General features: G+C 43.8%; 1 protein-coding gene across 2 annotated transcripts in view; it reads left to right on the top strand.

The window, feature by feature from the left end:
- LOC135377668 (forkhead box protein F1-like) overlaps positions 1-15873 on the top strand; it is an 85644-nt gene that overhangs the window by 20727 nt on the left and 49044 nt on the right. The window contains exon 3 of one of the 2 annotated variants that reach the window (XM_064610260.1): positions 9691-9917. The exons of the other annotated variant lie outside the window; for it this stretch is intronic. The gene's annotated coding sequence lies outside the window, so the exon portion shown is untranslated. The remainder of the gene's footprint in view (positions 1-9690; positions 9918-15873) is intronic. 2 annotated transcript variants of the gene reach the window in all.

The following is a 15873-nucleotide window of genomic DNA, read 5'->3' as shown; positions in this document are numbered from 1 at the left end:
CAACATGGCCTTAATGGTACCACCAACGAGCAAATGCTCTACCCTCTCGGACATGTCGCTGTATTTATTTATTCCAAAACTCATTTTGATGTGGTTCGTTATAGTCGCATGATTAGTGCAAAAAAAGAAAAGCAGAAAAACAGGTGCCAGTGCAGCGCGCATGCCACTGGTGTTGCAAATAGCAATAATAAATGAAGGGAGCAAGACAAAGAAAGGTTGTACCACGTGTTTCCGTTTCTGTTCTGTCTCATCTTTTGTGCGTTGTTTTCAATGAAGAGTGATTGATTACAATCACCTGAGCTGGGACGATTCCTGGAAAACGTCCAGGAGCGTCATGAATGACGCGAGAAGGTTGGCGTCCGCAGAGAGCAAAATGGGATACGCGGCTCTGCGATGAACGGGCGCTCGACGTGCGCAGCACTGTGGAGAAACATGCATTATATCCCCGAAATGCACGTGGAGAGAGGCTGAAAGCAGTTGTGCTTCACATTTGGCTCCAGCAGAGAATGTAAGCACCAAGGTTCAGGTTCACCATGACGACTTTTTCTTGACACACAACAATCACTTAAACTACACTCTTAAAAATGAACTTCACCTCATAGCACGCTCCTAGCCAACCATAATCTCGAATGATTTGTTGAAAACGGGAGGCGTATGCCTTTTCTGTGACAATTATGACCAGCATAAGTGTCACAAAAAGGCGTACGCCTCCCGTTTTCAACACATGAGGTCAGATAACGATATCATTCGAGATTATGGTTGGCTAGGAGCGTGCTTTGCGGTGAAGTTCATTTTTAAGAGTGTATCTAAACACAGAACTTCACCGCATAGCACTCTGTGCTCCAACGCTACTCCAATTGCCACGAATGATGGCGTTACCTCTTGTGATTCGAAGAGAGAGGAGGACGCACGCATTTTCTGTGACAATTTGGATATATGATAATTGCCACAAAAAGGCGAAGCTCTGCTTTTACAGTGCATTGCATGCACACTCCTTAAACAGAACTTCACCACATAGCACGCCGAAGGCCAACCATTGTACAGGATGATACCGTTATCACTCCTGATTAGTAGAAAGAGCGTGGAAAGTGTACGCCTTTCTGTGACAATTAACCTAACTGCGTCACAAAAAGGCATACGCCTCTCGTTTTCAACGAATGGGGGGTATGGAAGGATGTCATTCGAGATGATGTTTGGCAACGAGCGTGTTATGCGGTCAGGTTATGTTTTAAGAGTTATGATGGTCCTGAAGAGTGAAGGACGCCAATGCACTGTGATACACTGTTAAAACAGCACTTCACCACATAGCACGCTCCCAGCCTTGAAAAGCAGCCCAGCCTGTTGAAAATGAGAGGAGGCGCCTATCTGGGACAGATTATCTTGTCCCAGATATGCGCCTCCCCCCTGTTTTGAACAAATCACAGAATGATATAATTCGGTATGATGGTTGGTTAGAAGCGTGATATGTGGTGAAGTTCTGTTTTAACAGTGCATATCACTGTGATCAAATGCAGATCAGTGCATCATCGAGTGGGAGCTACAGGCGTTGATGGCCCCAATCATAAACCAGCTGAAGCAAGTCACGAGCTCAACCAGCTTTGGTTAAGTGATTGCTAATATTAGCGCACCTCCAATTAATGCGTAGCTAAAAGGAAGACGTGTTTTGCCGCATGTTCGCAAGCTATGAGTCCGTCCAATTGATTCTCATTTCGTTTGATGCTTTGATTTCAGACTGGAAGAGAAAAAAAACGGAATAGTCGTGCGCACGTCATCTTGCAACGGTCGAGTGAAAACGAATAATGCATAGAAAACCATGGTATTGGGCTTTGCTGCTTTTCCCCTCGCGCGTATCCAGATTGTGCCGGCTATTTCTAGAACTTGAGATGCGGCCTAATATAGCGAGTGCTTACTTTCTGGCCACAGAAAGCTCCGTCTCCAATACTGAGAGACGACGAGCAAATGATACGGCAGAAGATCATCCAGATCCTAACGAGCTTGGGACATTTACACACACGTGTGGGGACCCCGTTTTTCCCTCTCGGCCCCATCGTGTCCAGTATTTGAGAGTGGGCTCTTAACAGGGGTGGGCAGTAATAGCAATACTTCGTATTGCAATACTATTCCTGTAATACTTTTGAGTATTTGTATTGTGTATTATAATACTCATTTGTTCAATGTATTTGTATCTGTATTATAATACCCAAATTGAAGTATTACATATAGTATAATTTTCTAAAAGGTGTAATACTTGTTGGAAGTCTTTGCCTACAGAGTGTCACCAGTACACTTTATCAGTAATTTTCCCGTGTTTCAGAAATGTTTGGTCACAAACAATGGCCAACTATATATATATGTGCTTACCCCAAATTCCCCCAACCAGAATGACCTCAGGGCCAGAGGTTACTGGAGGCTCTCATGCATTCCTCCTATAGGTCAGCGTCCCAAGGAATAGTCGTGGATTTGGTCATTTTCAACAGTGCGCATGCATCCAGTCAGTCGTGTATAGGTAGTCGCACGAGTTTGAACGGCCGATTTTTTTGGCGCCTAAACTGAGCCGAATAGTGACGGCGCCTGACTGAGAGCAAAGTTCATCCACGAGTCTTGAAATTCATACACTCGAAATTCATCCGCGCGTCGAGACACTCCACGTCAAATTTGAAACTTCATCTCAAGGTGAGGAACAATAAGTCATCATCTGTTTACTTAGTTGGTGAATAGTACAAGCATGACAACGTAAATGATCACCGTTGCCCGTCGTTGATCAATTATTGTGCACCAGTTGACTGCATCATTCCAACAGCGCTTCCTAGAGCACACTTGCGGGCCTTGTATTTCGTCTATTTTTGTTAAGCCTATCGTAATATTCCAGATGATGCACCCTTCCGCTCATCTGGAGTATGAAGAAAGCAAAACAGACAGACGCGCACCAGAGGACTCTCTCTTCTGTCCTGTTAAAATGTAACCGCCTCCAATAAACAATGATTAAAGAGAGAATGCATCAAGTGGGCCGCAAATTGTGCATATTTCTGCCTTTTCTTTCTTGATAATCCGCATCTTAGAGTTGAGTTTCTATGGTAAAGTACTACTAGTATTACTGGTGTAATACGCAGAAATATTAGTATTATGTATTATAATACCTTAAAATCAAAGTATTGCGCATTAGTATTACAATACTGGTTTCTGGCAGGTATTATGTATCTGTATTATAATACAAAATATGCCCCACCCGGGCTCTTCAGAACGAGAAAAGTGCTTCCTGTGTCAAAAAAATCAAAGATTCGAGTAAAGATTTTTTTAATAATAATATTTAATATTTTTTACTGTAATATTTTTTACTGTTCGGAGACTAGTAGCATGAACTTCAAAAGGGGAAACTGCATGTTGCGCTCAGTTGCAAGAATCCGGGCCAACATGTAAAGCAGGCTTCACCTTATTCCCGGAGGCGTTAAGTGAAGCCCATCCTTGACCTACACATATATAGGCGCCAACACCACTTCGCGTATAGCTTGTTCTCCGTACGAGTAATAGCAATTTTTAACCAATTGTAGTGGGTGCACCCCAAATGTGAGTGAGTTCAGAGGATGCACAAAATATCATTGAAAAGTTTTCAAAATACAACGACCACCGTCGAGCAGTGCAAATATTGGCCCAGTCGGCTGGTTGGTCGTTGGCCTTGGGTGCTGGCCAAGTCCCTGCAATGCACACACTCGTGCACTTTTTGACGTCACCTAATCTTATTAATGCCCTGTGAGTCTATTTCCATTCTTATTGTTGGTGTCAGACATACCGTATGTGAGTGCCCTTTCCTCGATTATGTCGTCAGATTTGCTCAGGCTGCTCTCTTTCAATTGCTATTTTCTCAATCCCTGTTTTGAGATCTTGACCACTTCATTTGTTTTTCCTTCAGTCTGATTTCCTCCATCTGGGATTTCTCAAAATTTCCTGTCCAAGTCATTTTTTTATGCTTTAGTTTTTGTTGTTAGCGTTCTCCCAGGCTAAAGTAATTTGTGAAATAGGTTACAAAATAGACAAGTACACCAAGTTTAGAAGCGTATACGAGTACCTATGTTGGTTCCGCTGGATTACTGCTCTATAATGCGCCCTACACTCTTAAAAATGAACTTCACCGCATAGCACGCTCCTAGCCAACCATAATCTCGAATGATATCGTTATCTGCCCTGATTTGTTGAAATCGGGAGGCGTACGCCTTTTTTTGTGACAATTATGAACAGCATAAGTGTCACAAAAAGGCGTCCGCCTCCCGTTTTCAACAAATCAGGGAAGATAACGATATCATTCGAGATGATGGTTGGCTAGGAGCGTGCTATGCGGTGAAGTTCATTTTTAAGAGTGTACGCCCTATGTAAAAATCAGGCAAACGCACCCCCGCAGGGAACCTACAGATGTGCGTGTGAAATTAATATACACACTGACTTAACCAATCAAGAGAACAAATTGAATTTTCGACGCCCATACAGGCATCATCAACCTTGCATGTGCGTGTGAAACAAGTAACCTGAATATATCTATTATGTATGTCAGTAACCATTTGAAAAATTTTAACTTAAAAAAAGGTGCAATCAACGACATTTATCTGTAGGGAACTTTTGCCGTGTACTACAAGTAATTTTATGAAATTTTAATTTAAATAAATGTAATTTCCTCATTTGAACTTCGAAATTTGGCTACTCGACGTACCGTTTTTTTCTTTTTTTGTCAGATACAGAAGGTGCGTATCAGATTTCCCTCACTTTATTAAAAATGCATTCCCTGGTACAATATTAATAGCTATACAAAACGGTTGTGAAAACCGTCTTTGCCAGACGCGCAAACTGTCGGCCACCCTCAGTTTCCCGCCAAGACGCGAAGCCTCAAGCGGGCTTACAGATATGCTTTCGGGAGTATACCTTGTAGGAGTATAGGAGTATGATTCTCAGGATAATATTTCTATATGTGTTGTATGAGAATCCCGAAGGAAATTTCTACGCGGTGAATCAAGAGAGGAAAAAAGTAGCCAGAACCGGCCGCGACGCTCGCTTGGAGCAAAAGTTGGGCAATCTCTCGGGCCCAGGGAATCTATAAATATGCGTCTATAGAAGAAAGTAACTTCGCGGAACAATACTTCTACATGTCTAGTACTAGAAACGGGCCTAGCTGTTCTTAAAATCCGGAGGCCTAAAGGAGCTCCACGCTGATATAGCTGCCATTACCCTTTTGAGTCCTTTGTAATACTCAAGTATAATTAGAATAGTAGAATACAAATATTGGCCTCGATCCTAATTTGAGGAACTAAACCTTACAGTTAACTTAAGGTACTTTGTTTTCATTTGCGTTCACGTTTTTCCACATTATATATTAAAGGCGGTGGTACAGCCGACGCCTCGGAGAACTTTATCCATTGTCTTATCCTGATCGGCGTAATTTACACAGATGTTTCGTAGCATTGTCTGAAGGTACCGAGAGACACCGAACAAAAAAAGGAACGGCGCACACAAATCCACAAACAAACAGCCCTTATTTCGCAAACACAAGCCTAAAGGTTATGACAGCAATCCGTGTTTTTCGCCCACCGAGAATTACCAGAAGCTACCTAAGTACTTAAATTATCATTACCTAAGCGGGAAAAGGTGAATAGAAAGCAATAGGTAACTTCATTCTGAGGTCGTGCAATACTGTTTACCCCACCTATTGCCACTAGCCGATGGTGGTGCAAGGGCTCGCCGTGGGCAACGTCACGACTAACGCCCTTGGGGAATGTGCGTCCTGGGCCGACTTCCAAGGGAACTGTGCCGACATATGACTGAAAGCGTCTGATGAACACCCACGTAAAACCCCAGACAGAACAGCCGGCAGACCGGGATTCGAACCCTGGTACCAGCTCGACGTGACGGGAGGCGTACGCCTTTTTCTGTGACAATTATGACCAGCATAAGTGTCGCAAAAAGGCGTACGCCTCCCGTTTTCAACAAATCAGGTCAGATAACGATATCATTCGAGATTATGGTTGGCTAGGAGCGTGCTATGAGGTGAAGTTCATTTTTAAGAGTGCACTATGCAGAGTTGTATACAGGTTGCTCGAAAAAGGTAATTGATTAGCGTTGCTATTACTCTTGTGGCAAAAGTAATTTTTAGCGTTAGAAATTACTCGACAAAAATGTGCTGATGTAACGGCTGAAAAAGTAAGCGCTACTTTGGCCGTTACTTTCGATATGAATAAGTCATAAGGCCAGAAAAAAAAATCATTAAATTATGCACACCTTGACCTGCTCTCTGAAATTGAGTTAGCCCCCTTTGAATGGAATAGGAGTAGTGTTGGGAGTCCAGGTCATTTTTTCAGTCCCCGGATTCCGGGATATAATTGAGACAGCACCCATACACAGCCTTTGGCTGGTGACTCGAATGTTACTTGTCTGCGTTTTGTGTGTGTCTCCTCGGCATTATGTCTCTACATTTCAATCAAAAATACTCGTCCTAACTTGCGACACATTTTATTTTAAAAAAAAATAACGACTGACCAACGACCTTATTTGATCTTCTCCTCAAATACGAACGGGTGCTCAAAAATTATCGGCCAGACAAGGAAGACCACGGCCTATAGCCATAAACATTTATTACAATTCGACATATTCACATCGAAGTTCGATGGACTTGGCACATCTTTATGTCTTGAAAAAATCCGAAGTCTGCTCTCCGAGACCTCCGAGAATCCCTTTCCTTTCAAACGTTTCTCATGTTTGGAAACAAAAAATAGTCCAATCGGGCAAGATCCGGCGAGTACGGCGCGTGTTCAATGTATTCAAATCGCAAGTCCTTCAGAACCTGCATTGTCTTGCCAGCTATGAGCCGCCGGTGCATTCTCCGGCATGAGGAGGACGGCTTTCCGTAGCTTCCTGCGCCGTTTTCCTTGCAAAGCCTCCTTTAACCGTCAGAGCAAGCTACAGTAGTATGCTGCATTAATTGTTTCACCCGTGTCCCGTGTGGTTTGGGACTAACATCTTTATTTTTTTCTTTTACCAATCAATCAACTTGGAGGCGTCCATTCGGCGTCACTTCTCATCGTCATTGAAACATTTCATCACCCACTTGACCCTCTTTTCTCTGTTCTTTCTATTAAACATATACCCCCCCCCTCCCCCCTTGACTGACAGCTTCCGCATACCTAAGGTCTCCGCAATTGTTTTAGCCGAGATTCGCCAATGTGCCGCAATAAAGTCATGGACACGATCAACAGTTTCGGTTATTGACACCGTAGGAGGTCTCCCTGATCTTCCGATGTCTTCGGTGTGAAAATCCCCGCGCTGAAAATTGGCATACTGCTTCTTCGCGGTTGAGTATGATGAACACTCGTCACTTAATGTTTGTATCATCCACTCATAGATCTCACTTGGGGTTCCTCTGCATGAACAGGAACTTCATGACAGCCCGAAGGTCTACCTTTGAAAATCTCACCCTTGTAGTTGCATCACTATGATCCTGAGACACAAGAACAGTCCATGGAATGGTTCTCTGAGGCCGAAGAAATCCAAGACTCAACGGTCAGCGGGAGAGGTCATGACCACGGTTTTCTGGGACAAGGAAGGTGTTTTGATGACTGACTATCTCCAGAACAGTGAAAAGGGGTGCACAGCGCATACTACTGTAGCTTGCTGTGCCGGTTAAAGGAGCCTTTGAAAGGAAATCTGCGCGGGAAGCTACGGAAAGGCGTCCTCCTTTTGCAGGACAATGCACCGCCTCACAAAGCAGGAAAAACGACGCAGGATTCAAAGATTTGAATGCATTGAACATCCGCCGTACTCGCCGGATCTCGTCCCATCGGGCTATTGTTTGTTTCCAAACCCGAAAAAAAAAAAAGTTTCAAAGGAAAGGTGTTCTCAGAGGGCTCAGAGGTGATAGGAGCCGCCGAAGCATATTTCGGAGAGCTGACGTCTGATTTCTTTTTTCAAGGGTTAAATAAGCTTCAGGAACAATGTGCCAAGTGCGTTGAACTTCCAGGTGAATATGTCGAATTGTAATACAGGCTCTTGGCTACAGGCCGTAGTCGTCCTTGTCGGCCCGAGAAGTTTTCAGCACTGCCTCGTAACTGTTTTCTTCTTTTCTCTCCATCACCGTGAACATCTCCAGCATGACGAAAAATCAGGAGAACTTGTCGACATGGCAGTTTCGAAGAGAAAGGACAATTGCTATACGTGGTTCTCGGTTACTTACTAGCGCGCGCTCTCTCTTCGCGAGGGATGGGGGGGGGGGGGGAGTGGTAACGTTGGGTACACTCCAAAAACAGAACTTCACTGCATAGCACTCTCTGCGCTAACCACTGCCACGAATGATAGGGTTAACGCTTCTAATTCGAAAGAGGGAGTGGGGCGTGCGCCTTTTTGTGTCAGTTTGGATATATGATAACTGACACAAAAAGGCGTACGCCTCCATGTCTCTTCGAATCAGGAGCGATAACCCTAACATTCGTAGCACTGGTTGGCACAGAGCGTGCTATGCGGTAAAGTTCTGTTTTTAGAGTGTAGACGAGCGGTCTGTCTGCCTAGGCCCTTCGACTGGTTAAAACGGGAGCGCTCTGACAACAGCCTCGGCAGTTGTTTCTTTCTTGCATCTTCCTCCAGCTCGGAGCACTCTGACTTAGAGCTTTGGCATCACCAGTCGAAGATACCACAAGTGAAAAGACCTCTGTAAATACGCCGATTTTCGCTTATGAGTGTGAGGTCTGACGCGACCATGTCTCGTGGAACACGGTATTACCTTCCTATCTGTACGAACACGTCCTCTGCTAACCCAAGAACGACATTCCATAAGCCAGATCTCCGCGACTTGCAGACGTCGGCCAGCCCACCCGCCTCACCGGTCGCCAAAGGGCGCTCCCTGCTTGGTCTTGTCTGTGTGACGTTTTCTCTAATTTCCAAAGAGGGAATTCCGCCGTACTCTCAACATCCGGCATCTGTTCTTGCCGTGCATTACATCAAATTGAGCAGAAACAATTCCATCATTCGTGTCGGATTTTCGATGTTATTGTTGGTGATGAGCGAGAGTAACTTGAACGGCGATTGTTTCGGAATCGACCAGGACGGATGCTCGACAGTCCCTTTAAGAAAACTCTCTACGTTGTTCTTCCAAACTAACCAACCGATTCTAACGACACCACTACTTTGTTTACAAATACATCAGCAAAACATCGCAAATAACGGCAGGATAACGTACGTGGTGACGTGTGACCAACGTGATATCAGAATCCGTGTTGGACTGGACCCGATATTGTCCCGAAAGGAGGTAAGACAGAGCGTTGTCTGTGTTTGGGGTGCATGGTTCACAGCTCTTAACATCCAGACAACATTCCTACCTGCACCGTTGCTTTAATGTCCATAATTAGAAGACAGGACATGCAAGGAAAAGAGGCCATGACCAATATGGTTTCCATCGTCTTGTTTACGGGAAAGTAGAATAGTGTCCGTATATGTCATGTCGTGTATATGTCAACGGCCATAGAAAACAATGTCGAAATACTCGAAATATGAGTGCAAGGCAAGTATTTGACAAAAATACAGCAACGACAGGACGATACATCGTCACATACGTGTTGCAAGGGGGCAACTGATTAACAGTCTCAACGGTACGCGCACCCGCTAGTATCAGCCCCGACTCTATTCGAAAACTTAATAAATGCGCTCGATGTCTTCGCTATGTAGGGTCGGAAATTGTGCACCAGATTGAGCTTCCCAAGTACTTTTGACGATCTCCAGGCTCTTGCATCAAAGGGGCTGTCAAGAACAGCGCAGGGGAGCCTCGTTTTCGGCGTTCGCCCTTCCAAAGGCAAGGAAGAAAGCAGAGGAAGAAGAAGAAGAAAGAAAAAGAAACACTGTTTACCCTGGCGCACGATGAGAGGTATTGACCAGAAGCTTCGACGCCGGTTTACGTAAGTTGCTCCCTCATTACGAAGATGATCGTACGCGGAGACATTCTTCTCATTTTCCTAATCGGAGAGGAAGGCAGAGGGGGTGTCGGCTAATTCATCTCGTGTCAGACTTCGGCGGATCCCCACGTGCAGTTCCTCTGCCTTGTAGACCTCCCAGATTGGCGGTTCGGAGATCCTTCACGTAAGGGATATGGGAAGAGGACAGACGATGACATCACTTGCGCAGTACCTTCGTTTAAAAAAAATGATGGCAACACGGGCTGGATTGTAGCATGTGACGCATACGTTGTGCTAAATGATATAAGAGATATGTCAGGCCCTGGTCTTAGTTACCGTGGAACGCTTTTTTCTGATTGTTTGTCTGAGATAATTCGGATGAGTGAAGACATGAGATGCTCGTTCAAAACGTCTCCTCCTCCTCCTATATTGTTCCTCACGCTGTATACTAACTCATCATACAGAAAAAAGAAAAAAAAGGCTCATTAAATTTCATTCTGCATGCGTGCTTTTATTGAGAAAGCTTACGTTTAGACGGGTGATAAATATGGTGTTCGTTTCAATTAAAGACTGCGATAACTTAAGACTGAGATCAGCCAACGATGTTTCGTTGAAAAACCGTTCTTCATTTATACGACATTCACGGCTTCTTCTGAGGTTTTCACTGTGGTAAGATGCGATTTAAAAATTATTGGTCTCGTGACCCATTCCCCCAAAGATGAATTCACGTGAGTTCATGAATTCATAAGAAGAACCCATTTCTGAAGCGCAGTTCACTGTTGCTTATTATTTATTGTAATGCTTAAGTGGTTGCATATTCGAGTAGCTTTCAGTGTATATTTTCCTGACCCTCTTCATTCCCACGATACTCACAGCTTCCCCTGATGTTTTCATTGCGATCAGGTATGATTTAAAAATTATTAACTCAGACAAAGCGTTCGCCTCAAAGATGGATTCAAACGAGTAAGTTAATTCAAAAGAAGAAGCCATTTCAGAAGTTGAGTTCCTCATTGCATATTATTTTAAAGCCCAAGTGCATGGTTGCATATTCGGGTAGTTTTTATTTGCATATTTTTCCTGGCCCTACTCAGGAACCTTTCGTTTACAGCAAGAAGCTGTGTATGTTTCTTTTTTGCCGTTACGGCCTGTCCTCATAACAGTCGAAACGGGTAAGAACGAAGGAGTTTGACTCCGTGCGTGTGACGATATTAGTAAACGTTTACTAACTGTAAGCGAAGCATGGACAGCGGCTCAAATATGAAGTGGCAAAACATTGCTTACCTATCTTCTCTCAACGGGAGCATAATACTGTCAGCGGGGCGTAAGCGATACTCTTTCGCGTCTTGTAATGTTCCAGCGCTTTCAAAAAGTCTTATCTTGACACAGAACTCTTCAATAAATTTATGGGAGAGGGGGAAGACAACATGTTAAACATCGCAGCATCAAGGATTATGCGCCGCCGAATTTCAACATCGCTCCTAGATCGGCCGATTTTCCAGTAATCTGCACTGTTAAAAGCAGGACCTCACCACATAGCACGCTCCTAGCCAAGCATCATTCCTAATGACATCGTCCTGTCTCCTGATTTGTTGAAAACGAGAGGCGGCGCTTATCTTGGACATGCATAATGTGTCCAAGATAGGTGCCTCCTCCCACTTTCAACAAATCGCGAAACAGAATCATATCCTTCAGCGGCAAGCAGTTCCACCACCACCACCACCACCTTCACCACCTCTGTTTTAACAATGTGTTATGCGCACTCTTAAAACAGAACGTCACCGCATAGCGCGCTCCTAGCGAAACATCTTCCCGTGTGACATCGTTCTCTCCCCTGGTTTGTAGAGAACTGGAGGCGTAATGCCTTTTTGTGCATAATTGTGCATAATGCAGGGCATAATTGTCACAAAAACGGCGTACGACTCCCGTTTTACAATAAATCAGGGGAAGGAACGATGTCATTCGAGATGACGGTTGACTATGAGCGTGCTATGCGGTGAAGTTCTGTTCTAAGAGTGTAGTTGAAGATATTTCCGAGTTACACCCGGATAAGTCATTTAAGAAATTTCCTGAATATTTTTTCATGCATCTTCACAAGAGTGTTGAATTGGGCTATAGTTGGTACATCGTCTCAAATGACACTGGTCTTTGCGCTTGCTTTGATCCTCCACAATCTGTGCCTGTATACGTGTACACTGTTAAAACAGAACTTCACCACATAGCACGCTCCTAGCCAACCATCATTCCGAATGATATATCATTCTGTGTCCTGATTTGTTCAAAAGAGGGGGGAGGCGCCTATCTGGGACATGCATAATGTGTCTCAGATAGGCGCCTCCTCCCAGTTCACTCTTAAAAATGAACTTCACCGCATAGCACGCTCCTAGCCAACCATTATCTCGAATGATATCGTTATCTGCCCTGATTTGTTGAAAACGGGGGACGTACGCCATTTCTGTGACACTTATGCTGTTCATAATTGTCACAGAAAAGGCGTACGCCCCCTGTTTTCAACAAATCCGGGCAGATAACGATATCATTCGAGATAATGGTTGGCTAGGAGCGTGCTATGCGGTGAAGTTCATTTTTAAGAGTGTTCCAACAAATCAATCACAGGATGATATCATTCGGAATGATGGTTGAATATGAGCGTGCTATGCGGTGAAGTTCTGTTCTAAGAGTGTAGTTGAAGATATTTCCGAGTTACACCCGGATAAGTCATTTAAGGAATTTCCTGAATATTTTTTCATGCATCTTCACAAGAGTGTTGAATTGGGCTATAGTTGGTACATCGTCTCAAATAACACTGGTCTTTGCGCTTGCTTTGATCCTCCACAATCTGTGCCTGTATACGTGTACACTGTTAAAACAGAACTTCACCACATAGCACGCTCCTAGCCAACCATCATTCCGAATGATATATCATTCTGTGTCCTGATTTGTTCAAAAGAGGGGGGAGGCGCCTATCTGGGACATGCATAATGTGTCTCAGATAGGCGCCTCCTCCCAGTTCCAACAAATCAATCACAGGATGATATCATTCGGAATGATGGTTGGCTAGGAGCGTGCTATGCGGTAAAGTTCTGTTTTAACAGTGTACGTGCGTGTACACCCTCACGTCTGACGTGTGTTGCATCAGCTGGCTTGCAAACGAATCTAAAGTAGCATGAATCTACTGGAAATATGGCGTTGTACTGCAGGCAGGATAATGGACACTGTGTTCTGGGATTCGAAGGGCGTTACTACATCAACTGTCTTGCCACACGAAAACTATCAAAGTGCGGTATGCTTCAACTCTCTTGAATGAGAAAGTGAAGTCAGCAGTTCACTCTAGACGTAGAATAAACCAACTTGCAGTTATTTCCTTCAGTTCAATGCTCGTCCTCAAAATGTAGCTTTAACGACGGCAACTTTCCATCCCGAGTGGACGTTCTGGCCTCGCCCAGCACTGACATGGCTCAGTCCGATTACTACTTATTTGGACCACTGAATAAGAAAAAATTAGAGGGAAAATCAGCAGGAACGACCGTCATCGAAGTTGTGCTCAGTTGATTTCACAAGGGACCGAAAAACTTTTAGATTGGAACTAAGAAGCTCCCAGAAAATAGAAGTTCGTTGCAGCCAGAGGTGGCTCGCTCTACTGGAAAGCAGGATGCAATAGATTGTGATTGTTTCGTGATTTAAATTTATTGAAACAAATCCCAGTCATATTTGAATCACTGTCGTACTGGGAATCGTAATCGAATGACATCGTTATCTGCCCTGATTTGTTGAAAACGGTAGGCGCACGCCTTTTTTGTGACAATTATGAACAGCATAAGTGTCACAAAAAAGGCGTACGCCTCCCGTTTTCAACAAGTCAGGGAAGATAACGATATCATTCGAGATCATGGTTGGCTAGAAGCGTGCTATGCGGTGAAGTTCATTTCTAAGAGTGTATCTTTCGTGGCAATGGTTGGCGCATAGCGTGTTGTGAGGTGACGTTCTGTTTCAGAGTGTGGGTGTCCTGTCCCTATCTTACACTTCAGTTCGATATTCTGTGTTTACGAAAAGAACTACACCATGAAAGAAACACTATACTTGTGAAGGCAAAATGTAACGGTGCGGCAGCACGCATGCAGCTTACGTGATCATAAACATGCAGCAGTCCGTTCTGAAATGCTCAGCTGTCCCCTTGGAGATGCAACGAATAATGAACATCATCATCAGAATGGAATTTCTTCGAAACTTACGTAGCGCGAATGAGAACGCAATCTGATATAAGGTTTGCGTAATATCAGCGTTGTGTCACAAACCAAATTTTTGTGCGCACCAAGATAATAAATTCGGGTAAAATTTGTGATAAACATACCAAAGTGATGAACTTCATGAAAATCAGGAATATTAACGGACATCGGCTACTACGCTCGGCGCGAAAAAAAAAAAGAGATATGCTTGTATAATTTATTTAAGTATTCGTCTTTCAAAATATTATGACGGAATTTACCTTTGTTAGGGCTTGTCTTCCCACAGGGATTTACAAACGTGAATCGAATATCCACTGTCAACCAGCATAAAGCGACGACGTTGTCTCTTCTGATTTGAGGAGAGGGAGTGGTGCGTACGTACGGCTTTTTGACCATTGCCACATGCAAAGCGTCCCAAAAAGACGTACTGCCCGGTTTTCACAAAAGCAAAAATCAGAAAAGAGTACCGTATCATTTTCAATGGCGGTTGGCTACGACCGTGTTATGTGATAAAGCATGTTTTTAGTGCGTAAAGACTCCGACTCAACATAAAGAAGAAATTTTATGGCGATAAATACGTCAGAACACGCGTGCTACAAAGTCAGCATTTATGCGAACCCAGAAAGGTATATTAGTGCCTCACACATATTTCAGTTCCGGGGAAAAAAGGGACACAGAAAAACACCGTATACACGTTTGATTATTTACAACTACATTTATATACCGGATGTTTCAGTTAATCCCCGGGCTAAATAGTTCGCGAACGGGTGCACTACTCGACGAACTTTCTTTTTTACAAGTATCTGTCCGATACGACCTACAAGCTGCGCACCGTGTGAATTAGTGGGAGGAGCTCATTATTTAAATAAAAAAATGAGTTTCGTAAAAAAAACATAACTTCTAAAGCAGGGCGCTGTCGGCATTAAAATTGGTACTACTCCTTTTGGGACCTTCAGTGGACACCTTTTAGAGAAAAATCTGCCACCAAAGCGGGTCCTTTGTTGCAGTAATTAATTGGTTTCGGTTTACATATTTTTGTCGCGGCTGGTCGCAGTGAAGCGCAAAAGGACGCTCTTCCACCCCGTTGTCCACCAATGAATTATGTCCTTACACCAATGAATTACACCAATGAGTTACGTCCTTTTGCGCTTCACTGCGACCAGCCGCGACAAAATCTGTAAACCGAAACCACTTAATGACAGCAACAAATGACCCGTTTCGGTGGCAGATTTTTCTCCAAAAAGGTGTCCACTGAAGGTCCCAAAAGGGGTAGTACCCATTTTAATGCCGACAGCGCCCTGCTTTAGAAGTTGTTTTTTTACGAAACTCATTTGAATTTTTATTTAAATAATGAGTGCCTCCCACTCATTCACACGGTGCGCAGCTTGTAGGTTGTATCGGACAGATACTTGTAAAAAAGAAAGTTCGTCGATCGGTGCACCCGATCGCGAATTATTTAGCCCGGGGATTTAACTGAAACACCCGGTATATATATACCCTATATCGAGTATGAGCTTTTGCAATAAGTTACTCGCGAAGCTTGTCAAGTCAAAAAGCCACCTATACGTGGAAATAGATATTGATAGGAGTGACAACTACAGCATAATTTGTGAGGTGAGGTCCGATGGCTTAACAGTGCACTGAAAAACACCGTATACACGTTTGATTATTTACAACTACATTTTTTATATCGAGTATGAGTTTTTGCAAAAAAAAGTTACTCATGAAGCTTGTCA

The sequence above is a fragment of the Ornithodoros turicata genome, chromosome 1 (assembly GCF_037126465.1).
Source record: "Ornithodoros turicata isolate Travis chromosome 1, ASM3712646v1, whole genome shotgun sequence".
Lineage (NCBI taxonomy): Eukaryota > Metazoa > Arthropoda > Arachnida > Ixodida > Argasidae > Ornithodoros > Ornithodoros turicata.
This window is presented reverse-complemented; position numbering and strand designations above follow the sequence as displayed.